This window comes from Pithys albifrons, chromosome 14 (genome assembly GCF_047495875.1).
Source record: "Pithys albifrons albifrons isolate INPA30051 chromosome 14, PitAlb_v1, whole genome shotgun sequence".
Taxonomy (NCBI): Eukaryota; Metazoa; Chordata; class Aves; order Passeriformes; family Thamnophilidae; genus Pithys; species Pithys albifrons.
Window position 1 is genome coordinate 14,117,698 of NC_092471.1, and position 27,322 is coordinate 14,145,019.

The 27,322-nt window shown below is 40.5% G+C and overlaps 1 protein-coding gene and 1 long non-coding RNA gene across 2 annotated transcripts in view; one reads left to right on the forward strand and one right to left on the reverse strand.

Annotated features, from left to right (window-relative positions):
* Positions 1-14,501: 14,501 nt before the first annotated feature.
* LOC139678645 (fmr1 neighbor protein-like) overlaps positions 14,502-27,322 on the reverse strand; it is an 81,149-nt gene continuing 68,328 nt past the window's right edge. The window contains exon 4 of the mRNA XM_071569627.1: positions 14,502-14,830. The gene's annotated coding sequence lies outside the window, so the exon portion shown is untranslated. The remainder of the gene's footprint in view (positions 14,831-27,322) is intronic.
* LOC139678474 (uncharacterized) overlaps positions 16,769-27,322 on the forward strand; it is a 29,222-nt gene continuing 18,668 nt past the window's right edge. Inside the window, exons 1-3 of the long non-coding RNA XR_011699031.1 lie at positions 16,769-16,836; positions 17,266-17,451; positions 17,788-17,860. This is a non-coding gene — a long non-coding RNA (uncharacterized lncRNA). The remainder of the gene's footprint in view (positions 16,837-17,265; positions 17,452-17,787; positions 17,861-27,322) is intronic.

The window sequence follows — 27,322 nt, forward strand, 5'->3', positions numbered from 1 at the left end:
GTTCAGTACCTCAGAGAGTTAATTAAGTCCTAAGTTAATTGGCAATGATCTTATTTCTAGACAGGAAATGTACCTGATTATCTTGTTTATGCTTAAACAAGTCACTGAGGTCATAACAAGACTTTTTGGGGTATTATTGATTGATTTTTAATTTGTTAATTAATTTTGATTGACTTTTCAAGTATCTTGCTTAATTCTTTGCTCTAAGGAGATGAAGCTATGACATGGCTGGTGGCAATGTAAAGTCAGTCACCATTTTCACTGTATGAAATGTGTGGTTTTCATAACTCCTCTCTATTTGTAAGTTCCTAGACTACTAAAGAAAAAGCTTCTGCAACAAAGTACAAATCAACTTTCTATTTTCATCACTTCGTGCCTACCTTTACCTGTCATACAATACACAGTAGAATCAGAGGTGCCAAATTGCATTTCATCATTCAGATAAGCACTGCTATATAATTTCATATGTTCCTATTGTTAATTCTACAAATATTACCATTTTACTGCTTCAGGAAATGATTACATTGAAAAATAATTAATGGATAACTATATGAAAACTTAACCCAGGTAACATTTTCCAGATTAGAATTAGAGGGAAGGAAACCAATCCTTTGCAAGGCAGCTAAGTTTCATCACAGTCACATCTTGAAGCTTTTTTAATTGCAAGTGGCTTCTCCCTATATAGGGTTATCCAGAACCAATCCATCAGCTATTGCACAGACTTAAAAACCTGAGCATACTGTTAAAATTCATCTCATGGGAAAGAACAAGCCCCAAAAGGATCTTTAGCTCACGGTATCTCCAGTGAAGAAAATCTTTAGCTGCACAGTCACATAATAAGGGATAAAATTAACAACTCATTTAACCTTTCCTTCTGCCAGTTTAGACCAGAAGACAGGTACAGAGCAGTGAAATGTCCATGGTGGGTGACAGTGCCTGGGCAGGCATCTGCCTAGGACAGGCAGAGTGGGGTGAGTTGGGCAATGGTGTTTTTGCTGCCACAAATTTCTGTGTCCCTGCGGGAGAGCCCCTCACCAGCACCGCTAGTGCACCTCCTGCCAGCAGTACCCCAAGCCATGGGTCACACAAATGGGACTTTGTGTTCCATTTACAGATTGGTTTGGGTAAGGTAAACATCTCCCTGTACAAGGCACATTAACCCAGAGATAATTAAAGGCCACAAATTATATGGAGGAAATCCATATCTAACTGTATAAAATCAGAGTGAACAAATCGGTTCCAGGAAGACAAGAGTTTGAATTGAGAAAAGGTAACAAAGTGCATGTTGAAATGACAAAACTCTATAAAAGGCCAAAGAAGTGCAGATATGACCATATTTTGAACTACTGCCACCCAGGCAACAAACAGCAAATGGTGTAACACTGAGACTTCTTTTCAGCTGTAGATCCAGACCATTTCCTCAGTGACAAATACTTTCCTTCCTTATCCTCATCCCATCAGCAAGTTCAGCCCCTTTTTTCTCATTAAAAAAAGCCCACAGTTTGGGAATTAATTGACAAACAGATTTTTTTTCCCCTTTTTGTTAATGGGCCTGTTCTCACTTAACAAAATGTTGTGGTAATTTAGAATTTATCCTTTACGTTGACACAGAACTCTTCTACTTTATTATGTTTTATTTCATTGCTAGAATTTTCTGCTTCTTTCAAGTCCCACTTCAGTATCCCTTAAGTACCACTATTTCACACTATTCTGATTTTGGGCCAGACAATTCAGAGCAAAGGATTAATTTTCAGTTTTATCATATATTCAGTGTTGATCGCTGTACTAAGTACTCCATCCTGTCTCCCTTTGTTGCTGAATCAGTACTTGCCCATCATCATTTGTCTCTCCAACAATGGAAGGTTGAAGTTATTCTTTGGATAAACTCTTCCCTTGTAGGAATGATATGGGCTGATTTACCACACTTGTCTCCTCCTACAGAGTTATCACTAATTTCCTGGATCAAACTGCTCCCAAAACTTGCAGCATTTTGGAAGCCGCCACACCAATGCTGCGAGAGGACATACATCCTGAGATTTAGTCCAGGGCCTCATTTGCATTACAGTAGTTTTACCTCCTGAGAATCACAGGACCAGTTCTAGTTTGAAACATGCATTTTACTATTATCCTATAGGGAAAACTAAACCTAGGTATGATGTCCTCAGCATTGTTGTGAGAGGTTTCAGGAATAAACGTGAGAATTCTGTAAGGAAAAGCTCCCTGGTTTTGTGTTGCTTTTTTGTAATTTCCCCCAACTCTTGTGTCCCTGTCACAACTGCATCCTTGAAGCTTAAGAATCTGCTGTGAGCACTTACCCTTTCTTTCCACACCTGCAGCCTAATTTTTAAAGTACTTCAGGTGAATTTTTGTTTTCCTTTGAGAGGAGAGTGCTTACTTGCTTATGACTCCAGATATTGTGGTACAAACACCTTCCATCCAGCAATGTCCTTCCTACCCACCTGACACATGGGGAATCCCCTGCCAATATCAAGCCTACACCTCTCCCCACCCTCACCTCACCAGGAATTTTGCTTTTTATATAAAAAAGCAAATGAATCCAGTTAAGAGCGAATGTTTTGGGTTTGCCTATCTGTAACTTGAATTTGTACTATCCAAGACAACCAAACCTCCTTTTTCTAGGCTGGAAAATATAATCTTATAAAACTCTCATGGTTTTAAAACCAAAATTACTCAGAGTAATCTACAGTTACAATCATAAAATACACTTTAAAAAGTAGTAACAGTAAAGTCTTCATGCTGGATAAGACCTAGAACAGAGATAATAAGTGGTTATCAAGATTTTATTTTCATGTGTATTGATACAAAATTTCAATATGTAAGATATTTAACTCCCTTTAAGCAGACTGAAATAATTCCTTAAGTAGAATGGGTAGAGAAAAATCCTTCACAATTTTTTTCACAGGGGTAAAGCCTGACCTCAGATGTACTTGCACCATGCAACACACATCAGAGCAGAGGATCCCACACTGGCACAGGGAAGCCAGATCCAGGGGGACCAGCCACGTGTGTGAGATGTCTCATCAGTGCTCATTAAGGTTTACTGGCTGTGACAAAGCACTTGACCAGCACAGCCACGTGATGCTGGAACTGGGAGCAAGTTTTGGCCCAGTGACTCCATGTGCCTTTGGACCAGGGTTAATGTAAGTTACTGGTGCTCCCCAAATATCACATTAAGGATATTTGTCTCTCTGTGTTCTTGAAGGCAGGGGCTAGCACAAGGTGCTACTCCTGAGGAAGAAACTTGTGCTGACAAATTCTTCTGGGCAGCTTTGCTCTCCATGCCAAGCCAGGACCTACATTGTTCTCTTTGGGACAGCCTGAGCAAGACAATGCTGCAGAAACTTTTGCCTTTATTATCCTGCACTGAGTTTTATGTTCTACTTCCAAATACATCTAGGTTACAAAACCATTATGCCACCAATTTTAATTTTTTCCTGATCAATTCTCTTTAGAGATAAGACTGCCAGCAGCATTTCTGTAAACACCCCTCTTCTTGCCTAGTCAATGTGTACTCAATTAAAAATATATTAATAGCCACAATCCTCAGCTGTGCTCATTTGCATAAAAAGAGGGCCAAATGATACCTAGTCTTCTGTGCCACCTTTTTTGGAACAGATATAAAATGCCTGGAGAGCACTGTAAGGATCTGGTTGTTTCCTATAGAATAGTGCCTGCACTGATGCTGTTTCCAGTACAGTTCAGCTTGCTTCCATTTTTCTTAATTACAAATGGGACTTAAATAAAACAAATTAAATTCTGATGGAGTATACAAGTCTTAGCAAAACTTATACTCTGCTCACAAATGCCATGCAGTTTATGTGTAGTGCCCTCTGGGTAATGGCCAAGACAAAATGCAGAGGTACAGATGCACAAGAGGTTAAAGTAGGTTGGCCTAAATTTGATACCTTTTTTTTTTACTCTGCATGGTTTTAATATCTGGGACCAATCATTGGTCCTTATATAATGATGGGGAGAAAAGGCAAGATTATCAGGGTCATTTTACTTCATGAATACAAAAATATATAGGCAAACTCCATCGAATACAATCTGTTCCCAGATTTTATGCACTGCAGCAATCTCATTTTTATCAGCCATTTACTCATGTTGCCAGTGATGGGGCCAGAAGCAGTACATAATCATTCTGCTAAAGTGTTACCCACAGCACAAGGCATGCAGAAGGCTCATCAGCTGCACACAATGGTCTCACTAATCAACTTTGGACAAGTTTCCAAGTCCAAAAAAAATCTCAAACACCTGTACCTGGCCACAGGAGCTTTGGCAGTGCACCCAATAACCCCAGGCTGAGGGTGTCCGCACTGGCAGCTCGGGTCAAGATGGATTTTTAAAGAGACTCTGGATCAAACTGGGCCATGTCACAGTTTAGTTCCCACTGACAGGGAGTCAGTTTGCTTACTGCAGCGTGGCTGCACTAGAGCTGCTCTGAAACACAAATGCCCCAAATCCAGACACCAGTTCCTCAGCACAAGCCATTTGCTCAGCCCCTGCTGCAGTAGCAGTAAAGCTCCATGTGTCATGTGCGTGAGCAGAGAAGAGCACGTGCATACAAATATCTTCTATACAGAGAAATATATCTGGGTTTTAGACTGAGAGTTGGAATCATTTAGCAAGTCAACTTTTTTTAATTAGAAAGCTCATTTCACAGTGGTGTTCAGTTTCCAGCCCTTGTCTCATTGCTCTTTTCCCTTTCTCCAGCCTTGTCTTAGCCAATTCTCCTCTCCCACCCCTCTCTTGGTTATGGTTTGATATTTTGTTTGATTTCAGAGGTTTCTCCATTTCATTGAAGGTTTTTGGTTGGGGTTTTTTTTGAGGGGGCTAGGGAGAAGAGGGATAAAAGTTCAGTTTATGAGTTCCTGATCTTGTTATCCAACCTATTTCCCCTGTTTAGTTTTCAGTTGTTACAGTCATATACAGCTGCCCTTCTCAAATTAATATCACAATTGCTATGCTTCAGTGCTTTGTATTTCCAGCTCCTTTAAACCTCTTACTTTAGAACACTGTTGTGCAATAACATATTGAATAAATGAGTAACCACTTCATACTCCTCTTGTATTTATGAATAACCAGAGAAATTTCTTTTTTTGACAGTGGATGAGAAATTAAATGTACTTTAGAGGCTCCTAAAGTGTATTTTCAGTTGCTACCAATGAAATCAAAGAGACAAAATTACTTTTTCCTACTTAAATATTTCATCGATTTTTCTTAAAAGACCGTTCTCCCTCTTGTCTCAATCCAAGGTGTGCGTGATGCTGGCCATACCATAAAGCATTCCTTATAGATCTAGGCCTGATCAGAGTATTTATAAAGAAGGGCACACAGAATATTAAATGCATTTTAATGCACATGATCTAGTATAGAATAGTGCCCAGGAACTGCACACTAGAACTGAATCTGACTGTCTGCCTGCCATGCCTGTCTACAAGAGCTGTGTCTGCTGTGCTGTATTATACCCATATTCCGGCTGCTCGTGGCTTCATACATCCCATGCACTTTAATTGTTGCAACCAGAAACAAAACTGAGAAAGGCATGTGGGACTGTGAATGAAGGGGGGGGGGGGCAGACTTATTGAAATTCATGTATTGCTGTGCTTGATTCCCCAAGCCTCACACAGTAACACTGAGCCAGAGGTGGCTGCATCACTGTCTGGGGGAGAGGGAGGAACTGGGGCAGAACTGTTCCACTGTGTGGTTTCACTGTTGGTCATAGCTTTTCAAACATGCAAGGCATAAACCAAGAACCTCGCCTGTGTTGGCTTTCAGTGCCTGCAAACCTAAAATAAAATTCACCTAGAGCTACTGTGGCAATTGTGTACCAACTGATGTGTGTTTAATCAGACCCCAGCCATTTTCTAAAGACAAAAAATAAAGCCTTACAAGTTCTCATTACATAAAAGAAAACAAGCTTATGCATTCCTCCAAGCTGAGATCAAACTCTGACCCCCAGACATGCCCAACAAACTGGCCAGCATTTTAGTGACAAAATTTCTGGAGTCTTTCCAATGCAGAAACAACAAAACACAAGCATTTTCAAATCAAAAAGGAAACTTCCTACTGCACAGAAAGACCACACACAACTACAGCAGCACCCATGTCAGTATGAATGAATGCTCTGGCTCTCCCCAAAGCCATGCACAGCCCTTGGCTGGCACTGAAGCACTGGTTACTTCAGCAGGAAGCTCTGCACAGGGACCATCCCAACATCAGAGCAGGCCTGAAAAGAAAGATTCTTTGATTTCAGAAGTCCATTTCTTAATTCTTAGCAACTGGTTTAAATTGGGAACACCATTCCAGTTGCTCCAGTGTAAAACCACTTTAGAGGGCAGATCCAAGTCTAGTCTTTCAACTTACAGAAGCCTCTGGACTCTGTCCAGGATGGACTGGTAGGCTTTTTGCAGTTTGGAGCTGAAACAAGGAGAGAGTTGCACTTCATACAGCGCCACTGCCCATCTCTCTGAACCTGACTTCTCTGAATAGTGTCTGACAGAACACAGCCCTCAAGGAGGGACACAACTACAACACATTTCTGCTGGGTAGACTGAGTTTTGCAAGTGCAGATAACTTTTTAATATTTTAAAATACATTTTTGAATTACAATTGTAATTAAGCAAGGAGATTTTTTTCCCTCATAATCACATGAAACAGCCCAAGCAATTTAGTGTTCCAATTTTTATATTCATAGAGCAAATATTAGACTGTCCAGTTACATTATTGAACAATAGATAACAACCCTAGGTCATGCTGTATGTTCTTTTTTAGAAGATATATAATATCAAAGATTAAAAGTACTATTCTAAAATTACAGGCAATTTTCATTTTTTTCCTGGCTTCAAATTGCAATTCTAACTGAAAAAGATGTCAAATTATTTCTTAACATTTTCAAACCACTGCAACCCTGAGATGACACAACCACACATCTTTGGAGTAGACACTTAATAATATGCTCCCATTTATGTCAGACCCCTGTTAACCCATCCAAAAGTAGAGGCATGGCACAAGACTATGCCTGAGTGTCCTCTGTAACTGAAAAAAATGGAGCTAATTAAATACATATTCACCACAAGTTAGGAAAACACATCATTCTGCCACTCCTATTTCAGATCCCATTTCATGAGCAGTCTTTGCAAACATCTACTCTGTGATAAATCATGTTTTTGAGGATCACAAACCCCACATTTTCCATAAATATTTGAGGTGTCTGTACCACTTCTGTGTTCATATTCAACTGGACCTTATCATACCACATTTTTCAGGCATGCAGCTGCTTTTCTGTCTTTGGTGTTTTAAAAAAATGAAAATGAGACTTAACACTTTTAATTAGATGTTTAATTCATGCTTTTGTGAGCTATTTCCTTCCAATTTGAATTTTGTCACAACTATAACAATCTTTCCACTGCCAATTTTTTTTTAAATGGTAACTCTGTCTCATAAAGAATGTGTATTGCACAATTTGGTAAAGATTTTGAAAGTGAAAGTCTCGTTTGTGAGTAAAGTAGGAACACCTAGTAATTGGCACAAGCTAAGGCTGTAAAAATATGCAATGTTCAGAACAAACTCCCCTCCAAAAATCAAAGGAACTGTTTAAACACATTTCAAGGAACACACAGTAAAGAGAAAGTTTAAGGGATTAGTAGAAAGAGCACATGGAGCAGAACATGGTTGTCACTGATGAGATGGAAGTATTTTAATATTTTTGTGGTTTCATTTTTAAGGAAAAAAAAATTAGAAATACTCCTCCAAAACCAAATGAAACATGAATCAGACATTTGAAGGTGGCAAAGACGAAGGCAGTTTTGAGAAGAAGCTTCTTATTTACTCACTGGCACTCTGTACATTCACAGCATTGCTTTCCAAATCCTTCAGGAGCAGCTGAGTGTCATTCAGCCAAATGATGTTCCCATTAAGAAAGCAGCACATACCATGCTAATCCAATGTCTTTTCCTCTGCTGTCAGTTATTGTTTCTAATCACAGGATGAGAGCAAGCAGGATTTGTCCTGTCCTCAGGACAGTATAATGGATTATCATTACTGGTAATAACAAGTCATGTTCTGGAGGCCAAGAGTCCTCATTTTGCTGCACCTGGTGTTCATGGCCCAAAATGAGCATTCCTGTTAAATCTGCTCATTGATCCTCTTGCATGCACTTGCTAACCTGGCAACCCTGCTCACAGTTTTCTGAGACTGTTGAACCCACGCAGTCTCACTGTGTATAGTTGGGTCAGTCTCCTCCAACTGCAGCCTTCAGCTGGGCTCAGCAGCAAACCCCATGGCTTGCCAGGACCCAAGCCCTGAACTGAAAGTAGCTTCCAGTTCATGACAGAGACGGAACTTTGAGGTCTTTCCTGAGATACTTAAGACTGCTTGAAATTGCTAGGTCTGCCTGGACACTACCACTCTCCTTGTGAAAAAGTATTTCCAAGTATATTCTCATATAAGCAGATTAAATAACCTTTGGAAACGTTGGCTTATAGTTTTGGCGCTCTTATAAATAGGGGTGACCTTAACATCCAAAATCCAGACTGCCAAGGAAAGTACAGTTCTGCCCACAAGATATGCAGTGTCACAATCCTGTTTGCCTGAAAGCCATATCAAAGCAACTGTGGTCAAAAGCTGTGGTCACAGCGTGGGTCTACCAGAAGTGTGACGACCAGTTGATGACCATGCTTCTTCGCTATTCCTTCCTTTGTACAGACCCTGTTACCTGTACTTCATCCAGCAGATTTTGAGCCTACATTTTTGGGTGTAAAATTATGAACTGCTCTTGCTTGTGCTGCAGAACTGACAACACAGGCAACAACTGCAGCAAAAGCCCCACTCTGCCTTAATAGCAAAACAGATGACAGAACAGAGACCTCCCTGTCAAGTATTACCCGGCCTTGGATGCTGGCAAATGCTACCAAAATAACAACCAATTGCTATTTATCCATGTGGACACTCACGAAAGGTACCATGAGCTTATCAGCGTCACTAACTGAAGGTATGAAAACATGACAATGCAGCCTGGTTCATCCCTTGTCTGATTGCTTCCTCTCTTTGAAGTAAGGCAAGCAGTTTACTACCTGAGTGACCATGTTTGCATTGTTTCAGGTAACACCTTAGGTCATAATTTGAAAACACCTACAAAAATCTATATCAGAATTAAACTCTTAAATAACCAGAATCTTCATTTCACTCCACGTAATCGTGCAAAGGCCTACTGCATCAATAATTTGTTTACTTACATATTTACTTCAGTCAAGTTCTTGGCAAAGCAAGGTCAAAACCTCAGTGGTGAGTGGGGGAGGTGCTGCAAAGCTTCAGTGCCCCCAGTAGTGACACACACACACAGAGGTTGGCAATCAGCTCCTCACTGCAGCTGGGCTGGTGACTGCAGGCACATGAGGATACACTGTGCACACTCATAAACATCTTTAAATCTGGCTTTCTCATCTGTGTGGCTGAATTCAGAAAACCACTCCAGACCCCTCTTGAAGTCTGTTCTCAACTGGGAGCCTAGTTAAATCACTTCAGGGGGAATTAAAATCAAAGATGGTTTTCTACATCCAGCTGAAATGGATGTTTAGTGATTACAAAAATATAACACTTCAAGGGGGCTCGGGGATCTGCAGAGAGGTAGAAAGCCTAGGAGCCGTCTGCATGAAAGAGTGTAAATAGTTTTGTGGGGGGAAAGGCATTTTTCTCTTTTAACACAGTCACTAATGAAATAGCAAGAGTGGCTTACAAAGGAAACATGCAAACATTAGACTGCTGTGAATTATGCAGTTTGGTAAGAGATAAAATAATAATCAGCTCACCATCAAGCCTAAATCCCCAAGCTGCTTGTAGGATCATGATCGCAGGGGTGTTGAGTCACCTCCTTTGCATACCTCTCTGCGGTGCGCGGCATTCTCCGCATTCCGGGCGGGCTGCGAGCGCAGCCCCGAAGGGGCGGGCAGGGGTGGCCCGGCACCACTTTGAAAGCGCATTGCGAGCGCTCAACGATTTCTCCCACTACTGGCTAGCCCCCAGCCATCCCTTCTTCCTTTATCTCCTCAGGAGGCACTTCCCTCCCTCCTGCCCACACCTGCAAGAGGTTAGGGCTTTCAGGCGGTGATGGGATGGTTCGTGGCCAGCTGGGCTTTAATTTGTGGGTGTAGGGAGGTGTCATTAGCACGAGGAGCCCTCCCTGGCAGGGGGTGTTTAAGGAGCTGTTGCAGCAGTTCTAGAGTGGCTGATAACCTCGTTGTCACCTCCCTAGGTGGCTGTAGTAAAAGTGCTGCAATTTTCTTTAGAAGGGCAGGAACCTGAAAAATAATTAAATATGTCAAGTCAGTCCAGCGTGTGGAGACCCCAGGGTAATTTGCTTCCTTTTATAAACCTGAACTTGATTTGCTTAATTTCTTTCTAGATGAACCTGAACACTGGCTTTCAATTCTCATGGCCTCTTATTTATTATTTTTTAGACAGTTCATTCCTCCAGACACAAATCATAGTTATCAGAGACTGTAGGGAAAGAGCCCAAATTCAAATGAATACATACATACATATGTGTGTCTGCATGTGTACATTAAACTGCTGCCTGTCAAAGGCAGTTTAATGAAGCTGGAGGGAAGCTTTTAAATAAAGTCATGGAGAATGTCAAGCAATGTGAAACAACCTAGTTAAAGACCAAGAGATCTGTCCTCCCTTTCGTTTGGCTGTTGACTTATGTCAAATTGAAATAAATTATAATGACACAAGGTTATTAGATGCTTTATGATATAAATACAAAGTATATGCATTTAGAAGTCTTAACACTGTTAAACACAGAGGGAAGCACGCCATCCATAAGTTCCAAGCCACCTCATTTAAAACTCATGCAAAGCACACTGGAAAGAGGCAGCATGAGAAATAAAAACTGAAGCCTCAGCAGTCTCCCCAAAGCACGAATTTTCTCTTGTTTGAAGGTAGAGGCTGGCCAGTATACAAAAATGCCAAGCTTGTGCTTAATTTTCATCAGATCTTAAGCAAAACCTCCTGCACATGTGTTAGTTTTACATTTGTGAAAAGGCATAACCCCAACAAGGATACAAAAACACGCCGTAAGGAGTGTCAACCATCTCAAGACCCCATTGCCCACCCTGCTCCTGTGCTGGGCTGTGTGGGCAGGGAGGGTTGTGCTAAATGGGAATAGCCTGAGGAGGGAGCATTGCTGGTGTGACACAGTGGGTACATCCTGTACATGTTTTTTACTCACCCACATCCTGTGTGCACACACATGGGTGCTGAGATTGCCCTGGGGGCAGAATGTCTGTGTGACCATGGAGTTTGCTACCACCTAATCTTTTTCCTTGCTTTCCGGGATGGTAAATCTGTAAAAACCTTCTCTGAACATGCCTACCCAGCATAGCTTATCAGGAAAGTGGCAATGCTGTGAGTAGTTCTGCCTTTTCTCAACTTCTTTTGCAGAGAAGAATTCCAATTGTGAATGAAATTGACTATAAATAATAATAATAACAACTTTACAGAAAGGAAACAAATATATTTAAACATATCAGTTCAACAGACTCCAGTCTAAGCCCTTTAATTTGAGAAATCAGTTGTGAGGTTAATTATATGTCAAAATACCCAAGCTAATGAAGTAATGCTGAAGCTATTTCAAGTAGAAAGTATAATTTAAAGAGTTAAGACCAGTGAAGAACAGAACATTTGAATATTTTCTTCTACAGGTGACTAAAGATCTAATTACTGTTAGTAAAAGCAAACTCTTTGTCAGAAAGAGTGCTTACTTCAGTGGCTGCAGATTAAAGCACTCTAGTTAGTCCATTTTATATTCAGGGAAAAAATTAGCCCATAAATTCTTTTATACTTTCAGTGAAGATATTTTTGGAACTGCAATAAATTTCTCATTACATATAATACACTACTGTCTGATTATTTTTTTTTATTTTTACCTTAAAATTATGTCTAAATGGGACAGTCCAATTATGTCTGATTTAATGTTCTAATGTAATCCTGTGTGATTACAAGAAAGGTCTTGGGTTATTTAACAAGTGACATCTTGGATTTATTTCAAAAGCGATATTGGAAGTATAGGACCTGTGGGGAGCCAATTAAACTTTCCTGGACATCATCTGCTTGGCAGTGTCCTCCTGCCACCAATATGCCACCTTGCCTACAGAAAAAACCAACTTGCTGTGCAGTGACTGGGAAAGCAGAGTTTAGTTCAGGGCTGTATCCTTTCAGAGGGCAGAAGAAATCTAAAGACAGATTTTAGTTTTTTTCTTTACTGACCCTGTCAAAACGACCACCCCATGGAAATAACTTGGCCTCCTTGCCTGTGGTATTCCAAAGTAACAATGCCAGGGAGAGACTGGGCCTGAGTAAATATGTAAGTGAATAAATCCTAAAAGCCAGAGAAGTGAACTCAGGGTCTACTCTGTCACCTGAACCAGGTTTCTTCCCTTTGGTACAAAACTGATGTGAGAAACTGAAATTATGCCCCATCCATTGTCACTGTTTCAGTGCATCTATGTGAGAATCCATTTTGAGGCAGAACAGAATGCAGCTTGGAAAGTCATTGTGGCCCATAGGGATGTGTGAGGAAGGTTGACCCTGTCTGGGTTGGGTAGAGAGCTACTAAAGAAGGTAATTAGAAAAGCTCAATTTTAATTGCAAAAGCAGAAGATTTGTTCAGTGATGAACATGGAACTGTTTGATGACTGTTACAGAATCATTTTCAGGAGCAAAATTTGCACTTGAAAATGGATTTATTAGAAATTTTATAGCTCAATTTCTCGTCATGAGATATTGATTTTACAGCTAGATATAAATGAGTTAAAATAAAGGGGAAAAAATCCAAAGCTTTATTATAGCGACCAAAGTGACGTCTTCTATAGAAGCTTTTTGCTCATACAGGCAAGCTAGAATTGCTCAGTCCTGGCACAGCAGCCTTCATGTGGCCAGGCCACACAAGGAAAGTTTCATATCACTCCAGTAAAGCCACTCACAGAAGTACAATAGGCTTCCTAGGAGAAGTGCAATTTTAGCAGAATAATTCTGTTTATATAGCAGCTTTCACTGGTGCAATTATGATGACTGGATATTACACTCCTCTCGCTCTGCACCTGAGAGGATTCATTCCTGTGCCAACAAAACCTACAGACCAGGCCAGAAGCAAAAGTTGAGTTAATTAGAATACAGATGAGCCCTTTATGACTTACCTCTGTTTTGCCACTCTTATTACACAAGCAAAATGAAAGTAATCTCATTATGCTAAAACTGTACCAGCACTCAGCTTCCTGGTACTGGTTTCTAGCTGGAAACCAGCTATGTTGATGGATGTAGTGAAGAATAGGCAGGTACAGACAAGGAGAGATCCAGGGAGTGGCCAATCATCACAGGAAATATGATAATCTTTTGATCTCTTGCTGTATCCAAATCATTTAAACCTTGCAACCAACAACAGCAGTATCACACGAAAACCCTCATTTTTGCCCTGGTGTGCATTGCAACCATTTATGTGTTCCCCTTCAGCCCTAAGAAATCTTATGCCCATGTTATTTCTTTATTGCTTGTTTGTTTTTCTCTCCTCCACTGCAGGCCAGCTCTGGTGGTCCCACAGTCAGGCTGTATCAGGTGTAAAGCAGAGCGTGTGACACACTTTTTCAAGGCATTCAAGCATGAACTATTTTTCACTCTGGATTCCCTCTCCCCTGTTTTGCTCTGTAACTTTCCCCAGTGCAGTGATCAACCCGTCCTCCAATCAGCTTTACAACCTCACCAACAATACTGCTCCATAGATCAGCCCAAGCTGCCGCAGGATCTTGATGGTTTTATACCTCCAGCCTGGCACTTCCCACTGCCCCTAAACTACCCGACGAGTGGAAGTCCCAAGGTTGTTTGTAAGCTGGTGTGTGTAATACAGCCAGCCTAGCCTGGGTTGTAAATTTGATGTATTTCATACTTAAGTAGGAGTGTCAACTGTTAAATCCATTCCTTGCTAAAAATAAAAGCTACATAATAAGCCTGATACTGTAGATCACTTTAAACCAGATACTGTAATCCCCACTTGAGACAGATACATGACCTATTAAATTAAACATAGATTCCCTGAAATTGCATGCAGAACCTGTCTCAGATCAGACTGACTCCATTACTTTACCCTGTAAATAGAAATATTGAACTCCTGTATATATTCAGACATGATGTATATAGTCACTTATCAGCTTTTGTATATGCATGTTGTATTTGCAGAGGGGTGCCTTGAAACAAAAACAATGTTGACAATATTTTCAAACCAAAATACCTGATACAATCTTTCTAAATATGTGCTTAATTTTGTTAACAAAATAGGTCTTTATTTTCTGACATTTATGGCAGGTAAGGGGAAAAAAACTGTCCATATTAAGGTGCTGATAAATTGTTTCAGGGACCCATATTTGAAAACAGATCTTAACAGCTGGGAAAAAACCTGACAACTGACAACTTCGGGAAAGCCCTTATATTTGAATAATTCAAATTTTCTTCCTTTTTTTTTTAATTCTCTTTTTTCTTCTCCTGGGAAAATGCATATTTCTGTACAATTTCTAGCTCAATAAGCCCTGTTGTTGTAGTTGTATTTTACAACTCTCTAGCTGTCTTCACTTTGTTACTGAAGGGTAGCTTTGGTGATCTCTGTGACAGAAATGTTGACGAGCGCTAAGATGACACCAGGAAAGAACACAGCCCTGTGACTGGTCTGGAGAGAGGTTTTGATCAGACCAAGACTTCATCCTTATCTTCTTTTGGTTCCTGAGATGGACAGCAGAATGAATCCTTGTCTTCATATGGATTACTGCAGAAGGGAAAGAAACAGGTTATGCATATTTTATGCCTGTGTGACACCTACTTAGTGTGCTTTACCACTTACTGTGCATGGGCTGGACACTGCATTATATCATTATGTACAGGGTTAAACCAGATTACTGCTGAGTATCCACACCCAGCATTTCACAGCTGCTCTCTTGCTTTGGCACACAATCAGGGCTTTCTTCCAACATAGCTCAGCAAAACTCTACCTTCATGTCTTGCAGCAACTCTCATTTATTTATTCAGATTTATCACCACACCTATCAAGCTCTTTGCTTTTACATGTTTTCTTTTTCTTTTTTTTTTTTCCTTCACAAAATTCACTGCCTCAGCTGTTTTTCTGAGGGCTCACTGCAAAACTGGGGCCTTTTCTACTCTTCTGGAGTGCAGGAGCTGCTCTGCACACAAAGCCCCAAATTGGGAGTGTCAACTGGGATCAAATGCATCTGAAACATAACCAGCCAGCTGACCAAACAAATGAATAAACAAAAAACTAGGCAGGTTATGTGAGGCCACCATCCAGGTGGATGCAACAAATAACACTTGCACTTCTAGAATGAGGAGAAATCAAGATGCTGCAGTCTGCAGCAGTATTACAGTGGTAGTGTTTTCCCACACAATGAAATTAAGTTCTCTTGAGCAATTCTTGCAGTGGATGAGTCACTGTCTGTCTTGGATGGTTTACTCAGAACTATTTCTGTTCATCAAGAATGGAGGAGAAATCTTACTCTCCACTGTCTGTGAGCCCTCATATTTGCCAGTACCATGCAGATGCAATACTGTGTTTCGTTCCACAGTCCCACTCAAGGTACACAGTCTGGTGTCTCTCAAAGAGTCTGTAGTTTTCCAAACAGCCTATGCATGTTGGAAGCAAGGAAGCTCAATGTACTCTTTTATTTTTTATTTTTTTTTGTGCAGGACTATCTGCTCCTGAGCTGTGTGTGCTGCATGAGACACTGAGGCTATATGGGCAGTGGTGATGGTTCCATGAATGGGAAACGCCAGCTGATCGCACTGGGAAGTGTGATGCCTTTCTCAGAGGTCACAGCTTTGGAGAGTAGCTGTGACTGGGAAGAGCTGAAGCCATTCTTCTGTGAGAAAGTGTGAAGCCAGCCTATATATTGGTGAAGCCACCTCAGGGATATGCTTCAGCAATAAGACATGACAAGCTGTGAATTACAGTGCATTAATTCAAGCCTAACATATTGTCAAGTATGGGGCCAAAGGGCTAAGAGCCATCCATACAACTAGGTGTGAATTAATTCACACTAGTTCGCACACTGGAGTGTCTTATTGTGATAATAGATTTAATACTCCTAAAATGTTATTTTAAAATATCTATATATTATTAATTAAGGTGTAAGACTTATGCCTCCTGAACACTGAATTATATCTCAATGAAACCATTGCTCAAAATTCTTATTAACCCAGAAGGTCACTCAATTTCTCCTGCCCATTTCATAATAATAAATAGTATAAACTGTTCAGACCATTCCATCTCTTTGTTACAGGAACTATCACCATCAAAAGGGAAATCCCTCTTCCTGTATGTAAAATTAATGCTCAAGTATGTGGTTGGATAAATGTTTCCTGCATGTAGATGTTCAGCCATATGTTTCTGGATTTCTCTTTCATTAGTGAGTGCTGGTTACCACTGAGTGATTATGTGCAAAACCTGTACCAGGAGGAAAGGTGCCTGTACACAAGTACTAATCAATGAACTTTGCTACTCATCAATTCTTATTTCCAAAGTGCTTGTATTGAAATGAAAGTCATTATGGCTGTGCCAATTAGTAACAAAAATACACTGGGCTTTTTTCTCTTGCCAGTGGAGCTCAAGGTACTCTAACAGAATGTCATCCAGGGAGGAGCTGAAAAACAGATTGGGTGGAGCATGGCCCTGAGGAAAGTTTATTAAAGCTGGTGGGAACTGCCCAGAGTGGGTCAAACTCATTCACTTCTATCAGGAATGAATTTGGTCCCCTGAGAACAGTTAAGTTTTAAATCCATTTCTGGTTTTTGTTTTGTTTTGTTTTGTTTTTAACTGAGTCTTGGCTTCTGAGCTGTTTATAAGAGAAAATGATATAGTAAATTATGTAAGATAAATGATACAGTCTGGCAGTGTGAGAAATCTACTATTTGTAACTAATTCTAATTTTTTAAGCTACTGTATGTCATAGCTAAAGCAGCACATGCTATCACTGAGCTGTCTTTGAGATTTACTACTTGTGTTAGTGTTTCATCTGTGGTTTGTTTAAAATGTTTGGGGGGCTTGAGTCTATGATGCTGTGCTGAGGCTGTGAGCTGCATGCAAAAGGCTGAAAAAGCCCTTCTGCCTCTGGGCGGGTGAGCTGAGAGCTCTGCTGTGGAGGCAAATTGAATTAAATGAGCAACAGTCATTTAAATGTTTCTGTATCAAAGAGAGCTCTATCAAGGTGTGACGCTGGAAGACCTTGGTATGGGTGAAGCCAAACTTTTGAGGACCTGAAGGGAGAAAAGGCAGTCAGATCTGAAGCTCAATACAAAGACAGCCACGAGAATATGTGCTCTCCGTGCCCTGGCTAAGCAGACCTGTCTCCTCTTAAGACAGAAGGCTTCCAAGTAAAGGTTTTTACATTTTATTGATCATTGTCTTTTATCTTCCTCTGCAGCAAACCTTTCCAACAGCACAAACATTTTATTAGACAGTTACACTATTGTGGCTGCTGTGTGCTCCATACACACTACACCTTTCCTATGCCATGCTGGTTTTGCCTTACAAAGCAAGTTAATAAATTATATAGTGATGAGCTTTGATTGCATCACGTTCAAACTGCTCTCTCCCACAGGCTGTGTTACCCAAGATATTAGCAGAGAGCACTGCTCTGACCTCATTTACTGGGCAGGAGGAGCAGTGCCGAGGGGCAGACCCCAGAGCATAGTGAAACCATTGTCTCCTTCCAGGCCAAGCTGCGGAGCCTGAACCACAGGAGCATAACCTTGGATGTCCATTCCTGTTTCAGGCTGTGCTACATGGGTAAGCAGTGAAAGGAAACTGTATCTGAGCATCTGGGAGAAAAGTCTATGACAGGTTTATTTGATATTTTTACTGGAGACTATACAATTACTGGAATACCTGGATTTATTTGAATGAAATATTATAGAAATATTCTCTCCAGTGGTTTCCTGCATGGAGAGGAAATTTCATTTTGCAGCCAAAATTTTGTCAGAGGGTCACAACCTCTTTCTCAATGCTGAAAAACTGTTGGAACTCACCCTCTAATAAAATGAAAGTCTTCCAAAGAGATTAACCCCCCTTGGCCTATGATGGAGGGTCCCTCTACACTGCATGTTGCCCAAGGCCATTGAAAAAGCACCTGGAAAAGGGCAGCATCCTCCCCAGAACCTGCTCTGGGTCTCCATGCTGGGCAAGACAGGCACAAAAGGGAAATACAAACATGAAGTATATATTAACCCTGTTTCTGAAGGCAGCAAATTCCTGTACTGGTACGCTTGGGGTGGTTCAGAAAAAAGCATCATAACTGAGGAAAAGGGGTAGAGGATCTTGACTTTTGCAAAGTGCAGCCAGGGTTTGTTTTCTCATGGAATTACTTTTGGTTGTCGTCTTCTGAGTGAAACCTTTTAAACATGCAAAACATGTGGCTAAAGTGGGAATTCAGAAGTACTAGTCTCCACACTTTGAAGTGAAACTGAAAGTTTCATTTTGGAGATCTTGATGACCTGGTACAGCCTTGCTCTGCTCCGTTTCCTTTCCTTGGAAGCAGCTGTCGTGGCCATCTCTCAGCTAGTGTGCATGAAAAAAAACACCAGCTAGGGACAGAACAAGCCTGTCCCCTTCTCTTTTTCCAGTATCTGAATCACCAGATTAGATTAGAGCTGAAGTCCTCCTAGTCCAGTTTCCTGTCTCTAATAGCAGCCAGAACCAGATGCCTTGGACAAAAGCATAAGAAATCTCAATTTTGGCAAAAAGGGAATAATCCAGTCCCCCCCAGTGGGTTCACCTTAATCTCTAAGAGTGGGAAAGTGTTTGAAACTCTGAGGTATGAGCTTTTACAACCTTTCTACAACTCTCTTAGCATTAATTATCATAACTCTGGCACCTCTAAAAACTTGTTGTAACATTTGGCATTGTGTCAAGAGTAAGGCATGTTGAAAGAAGAGAACAGGACTTCTAAAAAAGCTGAGGCACTGCTGGGATTATTGACTCAAGGACCTCAGTGAGGGAACATAACACAGGGTCATATTTCCCAGTAATAACATGGGTGGTTGACTTCCCAGCATAAGGAAAAACTGGAAAAAATTGAAACTCATGTTGTTTTGGATAGAACCCAAGAAGTTACTGGAGATTTACAATTAGATCATGCAGAAAACGTGGGCTGATTTGGTTTCATTTTTTCAAACAGATGTTGGAGAGGTCGCAAAAGATGTGGTGGGGAGGGCGCTGTATTAGTAACTGAAATGAGTGGAGCTAATTCCAATTTAATACTGTACTATATGCATTACAATCACTTTCCTAAGTGTAAATACCGAGCATATTAATTATGCCATGGTAATGGTAATTTTCTAGCCTTACAATTAAGTCATTTTCCTTCAAAAGAACCTGGTCGTGGTGCAGATTTTCAGCAGGCATTTCTCCTGTTGGCAGCAACATAATCTATTCCATTGGCACTGATGAGCTCTTCTGACTAAGAGGGAAAGTGACAGAAACATCTCTATCAGATCATCTGGAATGGGCCAACTGCACATTGCTTTAAAATATGAAGTGGAGAGCAGTCCTATGGGGCCAAGGTCAACAGTTCCTTTCTGTCTGTAATTCCTGTCATTCCTGGGTGCAGTCTGTAAGCTGTCATACAGCCCAAGCATTTGTGGAGTATACATGAATTACCAAAAGCTGACCACAGCAAGACAAATACAAGCTGTTCTGGGACTATTGGTCAGTGTGGGTTTGTATAATAGAATTTAATTTTCTTCTGTAACACTGGAGACTGTCTTGGGCTGGGGGCTATCACGTGAAATAGTATCCAATAGACTTTCTCAGATTGTTCATCTTTGCTGTCTCAGGTGGTCATTTATGCTTTCCTGTGTTTGGATACTGATACTACCAGTCTGACTTTACCCAATCATCCATAAGGACAATTATTTTGTGTGGTTTTATTCTTAATTATATCATACAGTATCCAGGAAGGAAGCATGCTATTTTCTCTGCTGCCCACTATTAACAAACCCCTATCACCACCAGCACTAAATACTGCAGTCAGAAATCATATTCCTTAGAAAACAATCTCATTTTCTTTTTCCTAAAAAAACCAAACAGAACGAAACAAAGCATGGTTTTGATGTTCTTTAGTGTTTATTCCCTAAATACTGGAGGACACAGAGACCCCTAACAGGGAAAATCTCAGCTGGACAACCAGCCCCTCAGAGAGCTCCCTCTGGATTCCCTGGATGCAGAGCACAGACCAAGCAAATCCCACTGTGGCTGACCCCCTCTACTTACACAGGCACCGACCAAGAATATATTACCCCCATGCTTTTGACAATGCACAAATAAGCTTCCAGAAGTTTTGCAGTGGTATCAATGTCCTCTCTAAAAATAGAGGCTCAGCTCTTACTGAGCGTGACACCAGGAAGCCATCAGCATCTAATAGCTGCCCAGCCTGCTGACATGGTGTTCCTTCCATACTCTGTGCTGAAGATTAGCCAAGCCTTTTGTTCCTCCATTAATCACTTGTCATATTTAGATGACAGTAACCACAAAATAAGCAACCTGGTGACTCTTGTAGCAGTTTGGTGTGTCCATATGTCATAGAGTGGCTGTTAATATTTGTGTTGTCAAAGCAGAGGACTTAGGGGCTCCTGACACATTCTTCCTGCCCCACCTCACCATGGACAGCTGTGCCACAAGGCATCCACCATCTGAAGGTGATTAAGGTTTGATGCTCCATCAACCATGGTTCACTTTCATAAAGTTCAGAGGGAACTGAATGTACTCTCGGCCTTGAGGCTGAGGCTGGAAATGGCTGAGGTAACCTTTAGATACCTCTGAAAGTCTGCTCTGATGTGTATTTAGTAAAGTGAAGTAAAGACTATAGAATAATCAATCCTTCTATCCCATGACAGGTCAATTGCTTATTTTAGAACTGTCTTGGCTGGTTGATTATTTAATTTCCTTGAAAGCAAGAAAAATAATCATTGCAATTGTTACTAATGTACTCCAGGTGAAAGGCAACTAAACCATTCATTCCAATATTCACATTAGCCAAAATATGCTCGCAGTTTTGTATTTTGACCTTTTGCTCCTTCCATGTCACAAAATAGTTATAAAAGTGATTAAATGATTTTAAACTATTGAATTCCAATTTTTAAAAAAATTATTGACTTGACATTTCAATTTATTAGCTTTCAACCTGAATTGAAATTTATTCCACAGTTCTTTACTTAATTCATTAAGTTCCAACTTTTCTGTTTACATGATTGTCACTAAATGAAGAAATCATTAACCAATGCTTTAATTGATTTCCATGCTTTGTATGCAATGCACTACAATAACACTCTGTGTGTATTCACTATAAAACAATCAAAACATGGAATTGAACTTTTCTTCCCTCATTTTCCGGAATTTCAATACAATTTGGGATTTTCATAAAGCTTTTTTGTAAAAGCACAAGTTCATGTGCACTTAAATAATGTTGATGGATTCATAAAAGGAAGCTGTAATTATACTGTCAAATTTATTTTATTCCTTCTGTGCATTTCTAGCAATATTTAGAGCTGCTCTATGTTTCTGCTACCAGATAGACCCGATTTGATTGCAAACTGTGTAAATTAAATAATCAGTTACTCTCTACATGCTGTGTCCTTTCATTACTTCTAAGCTCACACAAACTGTGGTAAAAGAATAACAATTGCCCTTTGGTGCTGCTCTCAGGGATGATTTGGGGTGAGTTATATATCTATATCTATATATATCTGTATCTGTAAACCTTCCATGCTTTCACCACACAGCTGTTGAGGAGGAATGTGATGTCCACCCAGGCTCCACTGGCTCCACTGCCAGCAATGCCTCAGTCTTCCAAGAAGTGAATATATTTGTATTTCTGTATTCCCCAAACCTCCCTGGGGTGCACAAAGCAGATGCCTCTCTCTGGTTCCCTGCAGGGGACATCCCATGCCTTGCCAGGCCATACTGTATCACACCAGTGGTCTCAGGGCAGATCTGAGAGAAACTCAGGCAGCCCTTATTTTCTTCCATTTGTGCAGGGTAATGGACAAGATGAGCTCTGAGAGTCATCTCTAGACCTAGTTTGATGATAAATATGGATTAAAAAACACCCCTGAGAAGGGTGAGCATGACTCCCTGAACATGTTGCTGGATTGGTCATTGGTGGGGTGAAGAGACCTGAGCCCTGCCCTCCACTATCTCTTTTGGTTTCTTTAAGGACTGGCCTTGTATTTTTATCAGGACTGTGTCGCCTAATTACACAAAAAGCAGATTTTATTCAATTAATATTACATTCAAGTGCTTTCTTTACCTGTGGATTGAAACAGGCGTGTATTTTTCAGCCCATGCATCTACAGTAATGTTCTTGTAGCACAGTGTACAAAGGCTGAGTTATTCAAAAACAGGGGTATGGCCATGGAAAGGATCCAAGCTAATCAAATGGAAGCAATTTCAATTATATAATCAAACAGTTATATTTTAATTATAATTGTTGCCACAGGGCAGCCCAGGATTACTTTGTGTGAACCTCTACTTAAATGTTTATTTCTGAAGAAAAATATTATAAGGCATTTATGGCATTTTCATTATTATTAAGAAATTAAAAAGCATCTATAGTTAGCTAAGGGACCAGTACAATTACCCACATCATCTTTCAGAACAGTAAAATGTAATAATAAGCCACAATGAGAAACTGGAGCCTTAGAAATGAATCAGATGGCACTAAAAGAGATTCACTGACAGGGAGCTCAGGGCTTACTGAGCTGTTATTTATTGCAGGGCTAGATTTTTTAAGCTACACTAGTGAAAACAGAGCAGCAAAAAATATTGCAGCAGAATTAATTGTACAGATTCACTCTTCAAGCCAAAATAGACTATCAGGAAGTGGTCTTAAAATGAAGTAAGAAATACAGAGTTTAATTCAACTCCCTGAATCTCCATCGAAAACATTGCTTCTCTGACAAAGGGCTTAGCATGACTCAAACACCCCTCCTCTTCACAGTCCACATCCCACCCTCCTCTGTCTACCCCTCAGGATGGTCAGGGAAGCTCTTCTGGTGTTCTCTAACTTCTGCCCCTGCCAGAGCTGTGCAAGTATGCTTTGAGAAATATCCAACTTGAAGTTTTCTGCTCCTTAAGACAAGCATTTGGACTTTTAACAAGATGGTTGAGTGAAAGGAAGACTTTCAGTGAGAACCAATCCATTGCCATTGCAATCCAAGTGAACAACAATTCGAGAGGGAAGTATGTTTGATTTTAGATTATTGATGGAGTTTTGTGGTCATTAGGGAGCAGAACTCAGGCTTTCTGCCCTCACCTTGCTTCCCCATTTGTTGCCACCAATATGTGTTATCAACAGGTACCTTGAATTCTGGAGGCCACGAGCACTGACTTTGCCCATATTCCATATCCCATCATATCACTGTACAAAAACCCTGGGACTTCATAAATTCTGCGTCATGACAGATATGAAAGTGCAGGAATGAACCTCATGGCTTGCAGAGGACCCTTTTGCCTCTTTAAAGTGGGATTGTGCTCTACAGATGGTAAGAAACAAAACAACTGTGGTCAATGCCTGAAGAAATTATACCTTTCCTGAATAAGGGCTGTACAGATTAGGAAAATAAAACTGCACTGGAGAATAAAGAAAAAAGAGAGATTTTATTCAGTAGCAACATATTTATTTTGTTTTGGATAGGAACAACAGCATAAAACTCTTGAGAAAGCTCTTGGTTTATATTTAGTGTTGCTCTTAGGGAATAAAATTGGATTGGAGGAAAGTTCGTTCTTCATTTCTTAACCCAAATTGTCATCACTCCCTATACACTTTTGCCTCAGCAGCAGGATTTGGCTGGACTTTGGTCAGCCCTTTCTCAACCCCAGTGACTCATCTTTAGAACTGACCCATCACTGAAAGGCTTCTGGCCTCCGGGAAAACATTTCATCCAAGTCCTTGGGTTGGAACAGAATGCTCTGCACACTGACTCAGACCCCACCAGAACAGCACTTTGTAGCTCCTACTCACAGCCCTGCTCCCCCACTGTATACATAGATTTTCTCAGAAAAAAAAAAAAAGAGTCAATGGTACTGGTAACCCCTGACAATATTTCAGGGTGAAAAAAGCATCAATAATAATAATACACATATTGAAAAAAATAAAAAATTAAATCAAGGGATTGGAAGATCCAGTTAGATGCACTTTTACTAGGAAGGACACTAAAGGAAATATAATATGCATCCTTAATGTAAATTTTACTTGCTTTCTGCAATAAGTAAGAATTAAAAACCACCCAAAAATGTTCTAATGGCAGCTTGAGGCCAGTCTTTGAACATCTCTTTGCCTTGAGAAAATTTACATTCTGTGTTCAAAAATAATTGCTAGCCTGAATCTTAACATGTCTTGCTCTGTAGACTAGCCTGTGTCAGTGCTTCTGCTATTGCTGCTGCTGCTGCTGAAAAAAAAAAACCAAACAACAAACAAAACCCACCAACTTCAGAAGGGCTCTGGAGAAATTGCAAATAGAGAAGGAGTTTTCTAATGTTTCTTAATGTCTTATTGACACTCCTCAGCCACTACATCTAACACATCAGCTTCTGAATTTTCTCACACTGAACCCTTAGCTGTACGTGCTGTTTTCCCTCTTATGCAACTGTTATTAGCTTTACAACTATTGTTTTCCTTGAACACAGACACCAGAAAAGATGTTTCATGCTTATAATTTAATTTGGTTTTGAAAAGTATTTCTTGCCTGAACCACTGCCAAGTAGCTGATAGTTTCACTTTACAGTTTCATTTAACATTGGCTTTGTATTACAGAAGACATATAGAAAAATGCATGCAAGTTTTATCGCAAGGTTTTGCTCACCTTTTTCATATACAGGCTTATATTAAACATGGACAATCCCACTTTGGAAATCTACCATATGCAACAGCATCATTTAATTACCAGATAATTACTGCCTTCAACGAGAACCTTTTCTGAACAAGATCTGCTCAGCCTGGAGGCCTGGGGGAATAGCACCAACCAGTTACAGTTTCCCCATTTCATGTGCCAAGCCCAGAGAAAACCTTGGAATGATTTAAGGAAGAATTGCAGTTGCCTCATTTCTGCCATCCTACCCTGAGACCCAGCCCCGAGTCTTTCTGTTCCATCCCTTTTCCCCAAACAGTCTTCCTAAATCTCCTGTGTGCACAGAGCCAGGCTCGAGAACCTGGGTCTCAAAGGATTTGAAAACAGTCTTGTCCAAACATTATGTGGTTCTTCTTGTCCTGGTGGCCTTGTAGTGTTTCCAAAGTCAGTTTTGCTGTCACTGTCCTAATATTAATATTATGGATAATGCCACAACATTAGACTATAATATTATACATCTCCTGGGCTTGTAGAACAATACATAGGGCTTCCAGACAGTCCTTAAACACATCCTAGTTTGCAATCCCTCTGTAAGACATGACCTTTCCTCTGGAAATAAGGCTGCCTTGAACCAGTCATCCTACATGCAGGCAAAACAGGTATAGCCAGTTCATAAACATAACCTCATCACAAGCTAACTTCCAAAAGTTTGCATCAGACTAAACTACATTTACAGCATGTTGTAGGGTATAATGAGGGACCATATGCTGCATAGGAACTGTAAGCTGCCATAGCGGGGCTATGTTGCTACATTAGCCAGGTAGCATGGCCATTCTGAACATGCAATTTATTTTGTCTAGTGTTGTTCTGGTAAATCTGGCCATGGTTTGGTGCAGTGGTGGCCCAGGACTGTCAATCATCTGCCACTCTAAGCAGTGTCTCTAACCACAGTCAGGACACACATCATTTCAGCACTGTAGTGAAGGCCAAGTTTTGATGGACAGATGTTTAATGTTCTCTGAAAGTTGCCTCCCTTTTGAATGTCTCAGTTTAGAATCTCTAAAACAATTTGTGAACATTGAGTGGTGATTTTTTTAAACGTGTATGTTTCGAAGTACTTGGATCAGATTTAAAAATTTTACTTAAGTCGCATTAAAAGACATTGAAAAAAGTTACAAGTCACCAGGTCCCTTTTATATTCCTTGGCTTCACTGACTGTGGCTGGAGAAGGTCTGTGGTATCCCAGAAGTGCTGTTTTACCACTTACATTACTTTTCCCTCTTCGGTAAAAGCTGAGTCAGCTTTGATGTTCTGGTGTTAATCATTACAGCACATTGTGTCCCACAAGACAGAATACAGCACAACTGGTACATAATTAAAAGAAAAGCACCAGGACACTCGAAGGACAGGTTGATACAATAAAAGGGAAAGCTAGCAAGTGAGCCACATCTGCTTCTGACAACTGGACCCTTTCATTAGTTAGTAATACGTACAATAGATTTGGAATAGAGTTTGAATAAACAGATAATTTAACAATAGTCCATCCAGAGGTGCAAGGCCAAATTTAGTCTGGTCACCCAATGGGGACAGGGGTGCAACACATCACAAGGCACCTGATCTTTGCAGTGCTTTCTTTCCAATGTTATCTGTGTCAAAGGTTTCAAATAAATCCCTCAAATGCCATGAAAAGTTAAATTGTCAGAATTTTTTGCTAACTGAAATCAGAAAACAATAAAGCTGCTTCAGGTTAGTTCAATATTGTGGTTGGGGGTCAGTTCTTTCTTTTCATTTCCTCCATTCTACTTTTAAGTTTAAATCAATCCCACAAATTTCAAAATAAAAGGTCTTTAGTAGTAGGAACTTATTTTGGCAGGAATGTTTTGAGTTCTGAAATTCCATAAAACTGAATTTCTTTCCAAAACATATTGGATTTGATAAATTTTCATCTTTCAAGGATGTGAAATGAAACAAAATGCTTTATGCAAACCCCTTACCCCATGCAGTCCCCTGTAAAGCACAGAACAGTGCCTGTGGGACCACAGTTTTCCTGCATGGGGGTGCACTGTGCAGACACCACTCATTCCCTCTCTGAAACAGCAGGAGACAATCACAGAGATTTTAGGGTTGGAAGGAGATAAACAGCAGTGTGGTCAGCTAAATAGAAGTTTTGCCCACAACTTTTTTTTCTCAGTGATATATTGGATCATCCCCACCCTCTCTAAAGATCTTCCTCATCCCTTCACAGGTTTAAGCTCATTTCTGCCAAAAGCTGGAAATATCCCTTTGCATGGTCCATTTGTACCTGTAGCCCTAAAGGCAGTGCTGTGTGGGCCAGTTCAACCACCACCCCAAAGGTGGTGCTGCTGTACCTGCCTGTCTCCACAGCGCCCACACCCAACAGCGCCAT